The 15,576-nt window shown below is 35.5% G+C and overlaps 1 protein-coding gene across 3 annotated transcripts in view; it reads right to left on the bottom strand.

Moving 5' to 3' along the window:
• Window positions 1–15,576, bottom strand: part of pcdh1b (protocadherin 1b) — a 192,044-nt gene that overhangs the window by 21,511 nt on the left and 154,957 nt on the right. The gene's annotated exons all lie outside the window — the stretch shown is intronic.

Here is a 15,576-nt window from a genome sequence, read left to right as displayed (position 1 = left end):
ATAACGCAAGATTAATGTAAACACAGCCCACTGTGAACACCATAATTAGCTTCAACCTTTTTGAACTGTATGAATGATGGCTTTCAAGCGTGTGTAAGGAATTGGAAGCAGGCAGAGTGGGAGAGAGTGGGGTATGATAAGCCTTTTTTTTTAACTTCAAGATAAGAAAAAATTAGGGAAAGGAGTACAATTAAATTATGTAAAGTAATTTTGGATGTTTCCTGTAATTTTAAATGATCAGAATGTACCTATGGCAAAGGGTTCTAAAAATATTGCTTCTTATAAAAAAGTGTTCCTGTGGCTCAATTTGCCCCAGGTTAGGGGTAAGTTGACCTGAGTCAGGGGGTAAGATGCACCATCTGGGTGAAAACGGACCATCTGACTCAATCTGATTCAAACCCACATGAAATTTGAAAGATAATTTACGTCTTTTAAAAACTAACTTAATAATCAAATTTCCTTTTACAGATAGTCATATTTCTTTTCTTAAAGCTAACTTAAAATAAAACTAATCAAATGAGGTTTCACATTTGCATTTCTGAAACAATGTGTTGAATACCAAAGTTTTAACCTTCCCAAAAACAGACTAAACAGAGCGTTTGAAGAGTAAAATTAAATAAAAACTAAATTAGAATAAATGAATAAATATCACTAAAATTAATAAATATTTTAGTCAAAAGATTCTTGGCATGGTACCTTTTTTTGCAATGTCAAACCAGCCATTTGGGACTACAGGTGGAAAGATATATTTGATTAGAATGTGATGAGCATCTTCTGGTTCTCAGAGAAGGGTCTGGTGCACTTGTACACTGTCCCTATCAAATTGACTACAAATAATATCTATATATATATATATTGATAAATCAACTATATGCATCATAAATGTTTTTAGATCTGGATAAATTTGTTTTGATGTACTGTTATGCTAAAATTTTACTTGACAAGCCAAAAACAGTTTTTAGAGTAAATGGGTGCCTTCCACTTCTCCCATGTGTTTCTCCCTTTCACAGTCTGGCAGAAATGATGTGTGATTCTACAATACATGGTTGCATTAGAGTAAAAGTGTACGGTTGCCAAGATACAGGAGGTGGGTCAACTTACCCACTGGCTCAACTTACCCCACTCTCCTCTACGGCTATTTCTAAAGCAAGCAGTGCCATCTGCTGTTCAAAACTAAGCTCAGAATTGATTTGAGAAAGAATCGCAATGCATTCAGAAAATCTCAGAACTGATTTAAGAGAGAATTTCTCAATTCGTGATGCATCGATTTATTTTGCCATCCCTGCAATACACAGTCTAAAAAGTTTGTCTGGAATAAACACAGATGACCAAAGTGTTAAAAATACCAGTGCTCTTCACCAGTCAGATTTGAGGACTAAAAAATATATTGTAACGAGGAGAGATAAAATGTGACAAGTAATGTTTTGTTAGAAGAGGCCCTTGACCTTACAAACATTGTCTGAAATCCAAGGGCATGAAACATAAAACAATAACTGACATAATGTTCTCAGTAAATCTACATCCAGCGCTGAGAGAGAAGGAGTAACGAGCTATTCTCTCATTAATTTAATCGTCAGGAAGCTGGGCTGGGATGCTTTATTCTGTTGTTGTTTAGGGAAACATATTAAAACAGTCGGCTTCACATCCTGCCTATAAGAGTGCAGTCGTGCGGATAAGTTTTGACCTTTTTGAACGATTCTTCCCCTCAATGGGACACGTTCAGCTTTCAGAACTGCAATATGATTGTTTTGTTTGCTGCACTGTTGTGTGATGTCTCTGTTGTTATCCCTCTCTTGTTGTTGTTCTTACGCTCTCTCTCTGTCTCGTTCCCTCTCTTTCTCTCTCTCTGCCACTGTAGCATCATTTCATGCTCCAAATTCCAAATTTACCATCATTATCTGAGAAAATGGAAAGACAAAAAAGCAGCGTTGCTTTCATTTAGCATTTTCTCTCTCCACACTGAACATGAAAACAGAACTGAGTTCTGCATTTGATCTGTGTGGTGATTAGCTCCTGAAGACGCAAACTTCAGGAGATAAGTCAGATCTACCATCATTTCACATACTGTTCACGTAGTAAAATGGCTTGCTGTATTAAACAGAGTTAATACAAGCTAAATCTAATAACGCCTCGGGCAAGTATCTCTCAAGTTAGACTGCCTGTGTTTCTTTTTCTATCTTGTGAGAGGCTGAAACGAGATAAGATAACTGAAAAATATACTAAAATACTTCCAAAAGAAATCACAACACATGTCTTTTTTAGTAGAGTAAAAACTGAGCTGAGTCAAAATTGAACTAAAATGAACCACAGATTATCTTAAATGCCTGACTTATTGTTTTTTCAATAAATAATGCGCTCTCTCTCTCGCTTACTCTTCTCATAGGGACACATTAGTTATAAATCAATGTGCAGCATTGCTTACAATTCAACTTATCTTCCTTATTCTCTTTTTCTCATGCCTCTAGGGATGGGATGGAGCCACTGGCTGGTTGGAGAGAGAGGAAATAGATTTGTGTCAGTATGTTATTGTTCTGGGTCAAACCCCATGTTGGTCTAAATCAGTGGTTATTGCTTCAAGACCCAGATTTTACATCGATAATCAAGTGCTGACCCAACACACTTACAAAATAGCTTATTGTACAAACAGCATAAATAGTTAAAATGTTTGAAAAATAATCAAGAGAGCCCCATTATGAAAATTAACCATGGGGTTACTGTAAGTAAAACCAAAAAACATGGTTAATATAATTAAACCACAGTAACTACAGATTAACCATGGTTTTGCTACACTAACCCTGCTATTTGTACCCTGCTAAAATAAAAAATGAAACAAAAACAAAACAAAACAATAGACACCATCATAAAATTTGTAATGGTTTTACTGGTTATAATGAGAATTGTACTGGTTTTAAAGAAATCTGCAATGATGCCTACTGCTCTCTACTGGTAATTGGTCACCTTCTATTGGTAGCTTGTTAAAACCACTAAATCTCAGTGGAATATGTCCCAAAACACATTACAAGAAACCATTTTTTAATGGTTTTAATGGTTAAATGGTTATTTCAGCAGGGTAGTAAAACTGTGGTTTTACAAATGGCAATCAATACGGCAAAATAACATGGCTACTACACTTTTACTATAATAAAACCAAAGGTGATTTTTGGTGTAAGGGCCAAACAATATGAACGATTACTAAAATAAAACAGTGGAAGTGTGATTTGCTAGCCTGACACAGAACAAACAACAGGCTAATATTAGCTACAGTTAAGGTTCAAAAGTTTACATACACCTTCAGAATTTGAAAAATGTTAATTATTTTACCAAAATTAGAGAGAAATAATAATAAATGGATAACATTTTTTATTTAATACTGACCTGAATGATATTTCACATAAAAGTCCACAACAGAAAATAGTAGCTGAATTTCTAAAAATGATTTGACACTTGATTCTTAATACTGTGTTGTTACCTGAATGATCCACAGCTGTGTTTTATTTTTCTGTTTAGTGATAGTTGTTAATGAGTCCCTTGTGTGTTCTATGATTTTGAGATCCATCTTTTCACACTGATGACAACTGAGGGATTCATATGCAAGGTTTAAGCGCTCACTAATGCCTCAGAGGGAAACACAATGCATTAAGAGCCGGGAGGTGAAAACTTTTGAACAGAATGAAGATTTTTCTTATTTTGCCTAAAATCTTTTTTTTTTTTTTTTTTTTTTTTTTTTTTCCATTTAGCATTGCCCTTTAAAAGCTACAGAAGATACATGTTTTCCAGAAGACAAAATAAGTTACATTTACCCTATTAATTTTACATTTTAAAAGTTTTCACCCCCCAGATCTTGATGCATCGTGTTTTCCTCTTAAGCATCATTTGAACCTTCTGTAATAGTTGCATATGAGTCCCTCAGTTGTCCTCAGTGTGAAAAAATTGATCTAAAAATCATAGTCATTGTTGGGTTCAAATACACAAAAATGTTGAAAAATCTGAAGGATGTTCAGGACAAACAAGGGACTCATGAACAACTATCACTAAACACAACAGCTGTGGATTATTCACATAATAACACAGCATTGAGAATCAAGCACATGTAAACTTTTGAACAGTTTTTTTTTTTTTTTAATATAAATTCAACTACTATTTTCTTTTGTGGACTCTATGTAAACATCTTTTATGTAAAACATATTTCAGGTCAGTAATAAATAATTTTGGTAAAATAATTAACATTTTGCAAATACTGCAAGGTGTATGTGAACTTTTGACCTCAACTGTATATTACTATTAGCCATGTTACTAAAAAGGCACTTTGTCCTTTCTTTTAGTTTTATAAGCCTAATCATTCGTTTTTATCCTATTAGTGCATGATTACATGATTTTATTAGCATTTAGCATATTATCCCTCCCGTTTGTGACCCAATTGGAAGACGTGCAACATATATTTTTCAACTGGTTAAGAGACAAATTACTTGCCTAAAATATAGTTTGCAAAAGCAGGCTAGATTAAAACTTAATTTACAGCTAGTGAATCAATCAGCACTACCTTCTAGAGTTCGGACGCCCACCTGAATTCACAGAATCTGAAAACCGGTGTCTCTTCAAAGGAAAACAACGCGAGGCAGTCAAGGCGGAGGGCCCAAGAATCCCCACATGCTCTGTATCTCTTCTGTTTTTTGTCTTTTTCTTTCTTCTCCTCCACCAAGAAAAGGTGCACACTGAATCAAGGGCTTTCAATATTTAAGGTGAAATATAGGAAGTGTGTATTGCGTGGGTGTGTGTGCTGCCGAACTTGTTTGATTCATTATTAAACACAATCCATTTTTCTCTCTGCTACTGATAGTGGGCAAAGCTCCCAGCTTTAATTCCCTTGCATTGCAGATTAGAAGCTGAATAACAATAGAAACGAGTGAGAGGGGGTGCAAGAAAGTCAGTGCACAATGCCATTATTACTTTTCTCTGTTTCCCTACTTCTCTTCCACTCTGTATCTCACCTGACAGGAAGTACGGTGCTAATGTTTGCTACTGAAAGACGGGGAACATCCTATCATCTCGACACGACGCGTGATGCTTTCGAGCTCTCCCTAGCAGACTGTCGAGGACGAGTTGTTATGATTTCCTCAACTTGGCTTTGGGGTCTTATGAGGTAACACGGTAAGGTAGGAATGAAATAGGAATGGTTGGAAGAGAGAGAGAGAAAAAACAGTAGATGATATGATGAAATAACATCCTCTCTGGACTTGCTGATTACAAAGTGATTTTGGGGAGAAAATATCTGAGATGGGCTCTCAAAGCCACAGAAGCTCTAACAAGCAAATACACACAAGTCTCAGACACGCTATTTGCAGCATTGCACCTGGCCAAGTGACACTTCGCCTGCACGTAGGAAAACAAGAAACAAACAAAAATACTAGCTTTGTGTCTGACTGCTATCCCTGCTTTATAAACCTTAAGGAAAGCGCTTTGATTTTAAATGGAAATTAATGCCATTTTCCTCTTGAGGAAACCCCTGGAGTCAAATATAGTAGCTCACTCCACTGCTGATAAAGGCCAGAATGAGCATAAATATGCATTTTATAACACCTTAAAGGGGCCATATCATATAAAAGCCTTAACACTGTTAGTTTTTATGTACACAAGTTAAAAAAACTGAATTAAAACTACTGATAAAATGTTTCTTGAGCACCTTTCTTGAGACTGAAGATTGAAGCAATGATGCTGAAAAATTTAGCTTTTCCATTACAGAAATAAAAGACATTTTAAACAAATTGTTAATTGCAATAATATTTAACAACATTACGGTATTTTTGATCAAATAAATGCAACGTTGGTGTTTTAAAACCATAAAAATCTTACTTAATAAAAGTAACATTAAATAATAATTCTTGGAAACTAAACTTTTCTTTTTAAAATGCTTTCATAATTGTAAAAAAATAAGACTAACAATCATAAACCAGCCTGATATGTACAATTACATGCTTTTTTAAAACTACATAATTTCTGATGAAATATGAAACATAATAAATTATGAGATGTGATGAGTGAAAAAAAGAAAGTTAATTGCAAAAATATTTGACAACTTTACTGTTTTTACTGTATTTTTGATCAAATAAATGCAACATTGGTATTTCTAAAACATAAAAATCTTACTCTGACAAAAATAACATTAAAACTTTCTTGGAAATAAACCCCTTTTTTTAATGCTCTCATCATTGTAAAATAAGACTAACAATCATAAACCAGCCCAATATGTGCAGTAAAAAAAAAAAAATAAAAAATTAAGAATAACTTCTGATGAAATATGAAACATACAAATTTTGAGATGTGATGAGTGAAAAAAATTAGTTAATTGCAATAATATTTGATAATATTACAGTTTTTACTGTATTTTTGATCAAATAAATGCAACATCGGTCTTTCAAAAACATAAAAATCTTACTTGGACAAAACTTACATTAAAGCTCTCTTGGAAATTAACATTATTTAATCTTTCATCATTGTAAAATAAGACTCACAATCAAACCAGCCAAACACGTACAGTGAAATGATTTTTTTTTAACATAAATTCTGATGAAATATGAGACTTTCTTGAAAAGTGACCCTTTTTTTAGTGCTCTTATCATTGTAAAATAAGACTGTAAAATTCAGATGAAAGTATATCAGAATATTTAGTGTGTATTGTGTGTAACTTGTATTTAATTTAGGATACATACAATTCTCTAAAAATGAAATTAGCTTTTAATACAAACGTGATTTATTCCTACAATGTTTAACAAATCATTTCACTCATTGTCATTTCCATCACAGATTGTTATCAAACACAACTAATGATTTCAAATGTGATGGAAATTAGAATTCTTTCACAATGCATGTGTCTACTGTTACAGTTAGCTAAAAAGTGTGTTTTAAGAAAATCCACAGAGTGTGCCTATAGCTGAAGAAGATGAAATAGTTAAAAGAACAATTGAAAGCTGATGATGGGAGTAAGAGTAGTTTCAGGGGGTGAAAAGAGGCCAGAGAAGAGGCACAGACAATACATGAGAGTGGTCTGAAGGACATGTCATCGTGACCGTAGTGGAAGTGTGTGAAACAGCAACACAATGTACTCATATCTGTGTGTGTTTTGTGTGTCAGAGCTCTGAAGGCCGATGTGTGCATCTGACCGCTGTGCTGCTAATTAACCAGGACAATACTTCTACTGGCTGCACACTGTGTGGTCTCTTCACGGTACGCATCTTTACACACGTAACACACACACACATACATACACACCCGCTGCGGGAAATCGCCCACAGAGAGATCCACCACAGAGGAGCAAAGTGTCCCCTGATAGCACTGCTAGCACTCTCTCACACACATAAACTACACACACACACACACACTTAAAAACTTGACTTCAAAGGGTAACAATAACACCTGTGACGCCACTGGATATTCATTTTAGAAGCTGAAATAGCTGATAACTTAATATAAGTGCATATCTGAAATACATGTCAAGATTTTAATCTGATTATATTATGGCTGTTAGCTTCAAAGATATCAGCATGCTATGGTACTACATAATACAAAAAAACTTTCATAAACACAACTTGCTGAAAAAACTAAACCAAAATTTTGAAGATATTATCTTATGCTCAGGGGTACATACACTTTTTTGACAAAAATGTTCCAGCTAGAGTCCAACTAGCAAATTATTCATTGGCAGTGTTCCTTTAAACACAGGCTACTAGGTATTTAAAGCTGAAATCTGTAATGTTTATGGTAAAATATTTTATTCAATCTCATTTGTAGAGGCGGAAATAATATGTAACCCAAAAAGCGAAAACAAAGTGGCTCTGTGACCAATGTTACACACGCAGGTATAGGAGGCAAAGTCCTCAAAGTTTTTTATTTTTTTAACTTTTAATCTTTTTTTTTAAATTAAAGCCAAGTGTGAATCTCATCAAGTTAGTGTTTTTAAGCATTTTACATTTATTAAAATAATAACTCAATTTAGATTTACTTTAAATTTCACCAAGCTGATTAAAAACTCCCACAGATCATGTTTTCATGCCATTTTAAGTCTTATTTTAATGTAACATAATGGTTACATTTAAATGTGTGAGTTGTTTAATTAGTTTAATTAGTAGTAAATAGTCTTCCCATTAACGGCATTATATGATTCATTCATACTGATTCGCGAATGCAAAACACACACAGACACAAGAGGCGGGATTTATCACATGAACCAATCACAGCCAAACAAAACTAGTCATATCCAATCATATCGCAATGGAGGCATTGCCTCCTCTCATGTGACTTTCCCCCATTCGTTCTCAATTACCAAACTCACCACATGCTGTTTTACTTTTGTACTACTGTACAAATAGGTGCCATTAATTAAAATTATTATTTCATAACTCAGAAATAAAGTTTTAGTTAGACAATACTGAGCTAATGCTGACACAGCAGTATTGGCTTAACCAATCGCATGAATTTAGGGCAGGACTATCTTTTTGACTAGCCAATGGCAGATGTAGCAGTGCTCAGCGAGTTTTATAAAGCACAGCTTTTTTCTGACTGAAAAACTGCATTTGTCAAACCATTTCACGGGTTCTTTAAGGTACAGCTTGACAGGAGAGAACAGAATAAAAGCCTTTGTTTCAACACTCTTCAGCTGAAAGTAGTACTATTTTCAGCTCAAATTGAATTTGTTCTTTGACATTTAGAAATGAGCAAGACTTTGGCACACAGATTCTGACCTGAGATCCGAACGTAGAGGTGTCCGGTGACTGGTGTTTGCAGGGCTTTTCTTTACAAGCGTGCGCCCACGTCCTCTGTGCTCTAGAATAACAAGTGCCCACGGGTATCAGTGGCACACTCATGCCAGTTCAGGCCACGGCAGGGCAGGGCGGCCTAACTGGGGCAGAAACACATTCGCCCTGTGGCACACCAGAAACCCCATCCAAAGAAAACACGCCCACACACAAAATCCTATGCCCTCATCCAAAAGCACTAGGGGTGTAAGAAATAAACTGGTTGTGAGTGCATGCGTGTGTGTTTGTGTCCCGGCCTTCATTGTAAATTCAGCTGCACACTGACGCTAAGCACCAGCACCAAACGAGGCTGTGTTAGCCGCCGCGCCGCTATAACAGGGCAGCTCAGTAATAGTCTCCCCTCTGACCCACATGAGGCTAGAACAACATAACACAGGAGGAGAGACAAACAACAGCTAATCCTCTGCGCACACAACAGCACTGCAATGGAGCCCATTAATAAGAGAGGATTAGCCACCGCTAACGCTAACGAGCCTCCTCGCCACAGGAGCACATTTCCTCTTTATCAGATATCTGCTTATCTCTGCCTGTCCCTCACTCTCTCCTCTACCTGTCTGTCTATCACGCATAGCGCTGTAAATTACAGGCACTGAGGAAAAAGGTTTGCTGAGACCGAAAACAATTAGGGGGATATGGAGAGCGGTGGGAGACGACAGGACAGAAGTGAAAGAAAACAAATTGAGACGAACTCTGATAAACAAGGTGGAACAAAACAACTGGCTTCCTGTACAAAACACAGTGCTATTTTCACCTAAATGTGACATTTATACCTCCCATTATGACTTTAAATCTAACATTTGTTATTTAGTTTCTCATAATTACAACTTAATATCTAACAATGTGACTTTTTTTCTCATAAGTGCAACTTTATACTGCACATTATGACTTTATATCTTGTATTTGTTACTTTGTTACTCATAATTGCGACATTATATATCTTATAATGTGACTTTTTTTCTCGTAATTGCAACTTTATACCAGAAATTATGTCTTTATACTGTATCTCACAATTGGGATTTTTTTTTTCTTGTATAATCACAACTTTATTTGGCACTTTGTGACTGTATACCTCACAATGTAACTTTCTTTATTGTAATTATGACTTTATACCACAGATTATTTATATTTATATCTCATGATGTGACTTTAAATTGTAATTTTAAACAGCACATTATGCTTGTATGCCTTACAATGTGTGTGTGTGTGTTTTCATAATCAAGACTTTATATCAAACACTTTGTGTTACAGCTTAAAATTGTGACTTCATATCTTACTTCTTATTTTAAACTTAAAGTCCTGCTTTAATGGAAGCAGAGACAGATAATTTCTGTTAAATAAATAAATAAATAAATAAATACATACATACATACATACATACATAAACGTGACCTTGGATTACAAGTAGCACAGTATATTTGTAGCAATAGCCAAAAATACATTGTATGTGTCAAAATTATCTATTTTTCTTTTATGCCAAAAAACAGATCATGTTCCATGAAGATATTTTGTAAATTTCCTACTGTAAATATATCAAAACTTAATTTTTGATTAGTAATATGCATTGCTAACAACTTCATTTAGACAACTTTAAAGGCAATTTTCTCAATATTTAGATTTTTTGCACCCTCAGTTTCCAGATTTTCAAATAGTTGTATCTCGGTCAAATACTGTCCTATCCTAACAAACCATACATCAATGGAAAGCTTATTTATTCATCATGTATATTTTGAAAAGTTGACCTTAATGACTGGTTTTGCGGTCCAGGGTCGCAAATATTAAACACATGCATGATGAATTATCCACAATAACACACATGAATAGGGTGAACAAGGTCTACTTTGTATGGAAGTCCGTTCCTGCCACTGAAAAAAAAATTTGAAAAGGCAAATGCAACTTTTTATGTGATTTTTTTCTGACTTTGAAGTGAGTTTGTATCATGCAAGTCTGACTTTATAACTCAAAATTATGAAGTGAGAACTGTGAGACATACGTTTGCAATTTTGAGAAAATAGTCTATTTTTCACCTTGAAATTGGACTTTATAACTCGCAATTGTGACTTTATATCTGAATTGCGAGAAGAAGAAAAAGTCAGAATTGCAAGTTTATCTACTGAAATTCTGACTTTATAACTTGCAGTTGTGGGTTTATATAAAAAGCTAAAATATATATATATATATATATTTTTAAATCTTTTTTTTATTCAGTGGTGGAAATAGGCTTCCATAACTTTGAGACAAACTGGTTTCCATGAAAAGACAACGTTACATGTGAAGTGAATCAAACTAAAGCTGGACTGGAATATACACATTCAAAATGAAATGGATTGACAAAGAAACAACCAATTCCAGTCATTTCCTTCATTCAAGATTGCCAATTTGGATTATTCAATGTAATCTTTGCTTTGAGTACAATATAGATTCCACGGTATATGAATATGCTAATCAAACAATTCCATAGTATTTCCACCTGACACAATGCTACTACAAAAATAAGTAAAATTTGCATGTACAAAAGGATGGTACAAGACAAAAGAGGGATGCATGATAGTCTGTGGAGTGTGAGAGATGGAAGGTAATTTGGAAAACAGTGAGGATGGAGGTGGAGAGAGTGGATTATGCTGTGAGCTGGCACTGTCAGGCTTGGCTAGGCTGGCACAGAAGCGCAGCACTATAATAAGCACCCTCTGTTTGCCCAGCGCTAGGCCAGCATTGTGCCAGTTCGAGTGGACGGGCCAAAACCGACCCACAAAACACTAAAGACCTCGCTAATGGGATTCTCTTTACAGTCAGGCATGTCCTTAGCCAGCTCGAGCAGGGCACTGGGATGTAGTTGTGCGAGGACCCAGGGGGGATATAGAGATCTGAGAATAGCGTGGCCATGTCCGTACAGCCGAAACTAGAACACATCTGCGCTAGAGGTGTTGGAAACGCGCTGAGCGTGTGAGTTTGCATGTACTGATTGATTGTGTGGTAACAGGTAAATGCCCTGTTTAGCCAAACACTGCCTCACACCATCTGTCTGAGCACATACACAGCCTGTTCACGTAGCTAGTGCCCTTAAGACAAGCATACAAATGCAGACGCACATATACACACATGCCGCAAAGACTTAATGTTCAGTCAAGCTTACTTATTCGGACAAAATGATTGTGTGTGTATGTCTGGAGGTCTTTCGCCACAGGGCACACCTGGTATGTCAAACAGCATTTCAGAGGCAAAAAGTCAAATCCTGCTGCTGTTTTACTGCCTTCACTGCAGGCTGATTGAATCTAAAACATCTGATCTATCACTCCGACATTATTCATACTCACACTTATGCTTTAAGTAAAGTTAAAGGAGAACTCCACTTCCAGAACAACAATTCACAAATACTCAAATACTCAAATACTCACCCCCTTGTCATTCAAGATGTTCAAGTATTTCTGTCTTCAGTCGTGAAGAAATTATGGTTTTTGAGGAAAGCATTTCAGGATTTTTCTCCATGTAATGGACTTCATTGGTGCCCTGATTTTTAACCTTCCAAAATGTAGTTTAAATGCAGCTTCAAAGGGCTCTAAACGATCCCAGCTGAGGAAGAAGGCTGTTTAATTCATTGTTTACCTCAGTCTTTAGTCTATGATTAGCCCACCTCACCTCTTATCTGACAAGTTTTCGGTTTTGAGTCGTTCGTTCATCACGTGGCAGCCCCATAAGATGAATGAAAGACTCGAAAAACCTGAAGACTTGAAACAGGTGAACTAATTTCATTACAAAACCTAATAGGATGTTGCGCATACATGACTGAACGAACCACTCCCCGAGACGACTCGTCTCTTCCTCATTCGTTCACTCATAATGAACGAATCGTTCAAGAACGACCCATCACTAATTTGTAGCATTGTGGACGTGCATCCCAGAGCCTCTGCTACACAAGCTTTTGTCCTTAAAAAGCATACAAATCTTTATTTTTCGAAAAAGAAAAATATGATCGCTTTGCTAGATAAGACCCTTGTACCTCGGCTGGGATCGTTTAGAGCCTTTTGAAGCTGCATTCAAACTACATTTTGGAGGTTCAAAATCGGGGCACCAATCAAGTCCATTATATGGAGAAAAATCCTGAAATGCTTTCCTCAAAAAACAATTTCTTTACGACTGAAGACAGAAAGACATAAACATCTTGGATAACAAGGGGGTGAGTAAATTATTTGTAAATTGTTGTTCTGGAAGCGAACTTCTCCTTTAAACCTGAATAGGACTGAAGGGTATCAGAAAGGGGAAAATGGCAAAATGATCTGTTTTTATATTTGCAGATGTTACATTTTTATATTTTTCGATGTGACATTTATTTAGAATTGGAACTTTGTGACAATTAATTCTAGTCATGATTTTTAAACAGTATTATTTTACATATTTGCATGTTTAAAACACCATTATTTTGAATCTAAATATTTACAGTTATTTTCACTGTATGTCTAAAACTCAAATTTACAAATTTAAAATTATAAAATACATAATAAAAGAATCAATTTTCACATCTAGAATACAGTCATCATGTCTAGAATTCAAAACTATAAAGTGTTGCAAAATGTTGTGACCCTGGACCACAAAACCAGTCATATGGGTCAATTTTTTGAAATTGAGATTTAAACTATTTCTGTTTTCTATTATATTTCTTACTATATTTTTTGGAATAAATAAGCCATCCACTGATGTATGGTTTGTTAGGATATGGCAATTTTTAGTGAGATACAACCATTTGAAAATCTGGAATCTGAGGGTCTAAAAAAATCAAAATAGAGAAAATCGCCTTTAAAGTTGTACAAATGAAGTTCTTAGCAATGGAACATGAACTTTACTTAATATCCTAATGATTTTTGGCATAAAAGAAAAATCGTTCATTTTGACCCATACAATGTATTGTTGCCTATTGCTACAAATATGCCTGTGCTACTGACTGGTTTTGTGGTTCAGGGTTACATTTTATGTCATATTTAGAATTCAGATTTGCAAAATGTACACCTTTCTGCCATTACACTAGCTCCATAGATTTTTATTTTATGCTGAGACCAATCAAACATATTTTTTTCAAAATGAAAGAAAAAAAAAAAGTGAGAAGCTGGATCAGATCCATTTTAGCTTCTCTGGAGGAGCTGTACCTCTGGTGGACAATGTTATTTATCACAGTGTTAATTAGGCCTGCAAGTTATGTTTTAATTAAATTCAGTGGCGCCTTCCATTTAAAATGTCTTCAGTTGCTCGCTGACATCACCGCTATCTCTCACAGCCCACTCGTATACACGCTCGTATATGCGCGATGTGTTGTGCAAGGTGTGAGTGGAAAAACAAAAAGCATGTCTTTCATCCTGTCATCAATCTCTGCCCGAATTAGAACGTGAAAATAGAGTTGCAGTTTCCCTGGGATGTGTTTTGTGATTACTGCTACTACGCCCACTCAAGCAAAACACACACACACACACACACACACACACACACACACACACACATGCTTGCACCTTCACCCTCCACTCCTAATGATCCACTCAATATTATTTTGGACCCTAAATACCACTCAGATAGAGGGCTAGCTGTAACAATAGCTCTGTTGATTTTTTCCTGCTGCATAGAAATGTTACATTCTGTCGTCTCTCTCCTTGACCACCTTGGGTACTGATATGCAAATGCCGGAGTGTTGTTCTTTTCTCTGAGAAACGAAATAAGATTGTTGATCGCTGCAGACTGTGAAGGGAAAAAGAAAACATAAGAGCTGCCTACTTCAAAAACAAATTTACAGTGCACGTAAATAACAGTTCATATGTGTTTGTGCATTATGCAGTTAGTCTTTTATCAGCTCTTGGCTTCTTTTGCAGTTGGCATATTTGACATACTCAGTTTTGTGACTGATAAAACGCTGAAAACAAACCTTACCCTGTGTGTGTGTGTGTGTGTGTGTGTGTGTATATTTTATGAAAGACATATACTTTATTTATAAATACCATGATATATGAATAACCCCTTGCAGAATCTGTGAAAATGTGAATATTATTAACAAAATAAGAGAAATCATACAAAATGCATGTTATTTTTTATTTAGTAAGGTCCTGAGTAAGATATTTTACATAAAAAATGTTTACATATAATCCACAAGACAAAAAAAAAAAAAAAAGAAATTATTAAAATAACCTCCTCCAAAAGTTTGGGAAACCTTGGTTCTTAATACTGTGTGTGGTTACCTGGATGATCTACAACTGTTTTGTTTTGTTTTGTGATGGTTGTTCATGAGTCCCTTGTTTGTTCTGAACAGTTAAACTGAGCACTGTTCTTCAGAAAAATCTTCCAGGTTCTGCAGATTCTTCCAGCATCATTTTTGAACCCTTTCAAGCAGTGACTGTATCATTTTGAGATCCATTTTTTTCACACTGTGGACAATTGAGGGACTCAAACAAACGATTAAACAAGGTTCAAACATTCACTGATGCTCCAGAAGGAAACACGATGCATTAAGAGCCGGGCGGTGAAAACTTTTGAACTGGACGAAGATGTCCAAATTTTTCTTGTTTTGTTGAAATATAATTTTTTTTTCCATTTAGTACTGCCTTCGGAAGCAACAGAAAATACTTGCATGTTTCCCGGAAGCCAAATAAAGTACAATTTACCTTTATCTTCAAATTCAAAAAGTTTTCACCCCCATGCAAAAGGTATCAAATATGCAAAATATGCTGGAAAACTAAAGAATTTGCAGGACATGGAGGACTTTTCTGAAGAACAGTGCTCAGTTTAACTGTTCATA

The sequence above is a fragment of the Labeo rohita genome, chromosome 14 (genome assembly GCF_022985175.1).
Source record: "Labeo rohita strain BAU-BD-2019 chromosome 14, IGBB_LRoh.1.0, whole genome shotgun sequence".
Classification (NCBI taxonomy): Eukaryota; Metazoa; Chordata; class Actinopteri; order Cypriniformes; family Cyprinidae; genus Labeo; species Labeo rohita.
The sequence above is the reverse complement of the archived record's forward strand: the minus strand, read 5'-3'. Positions and strand labels throughout refer to the sequence as shown.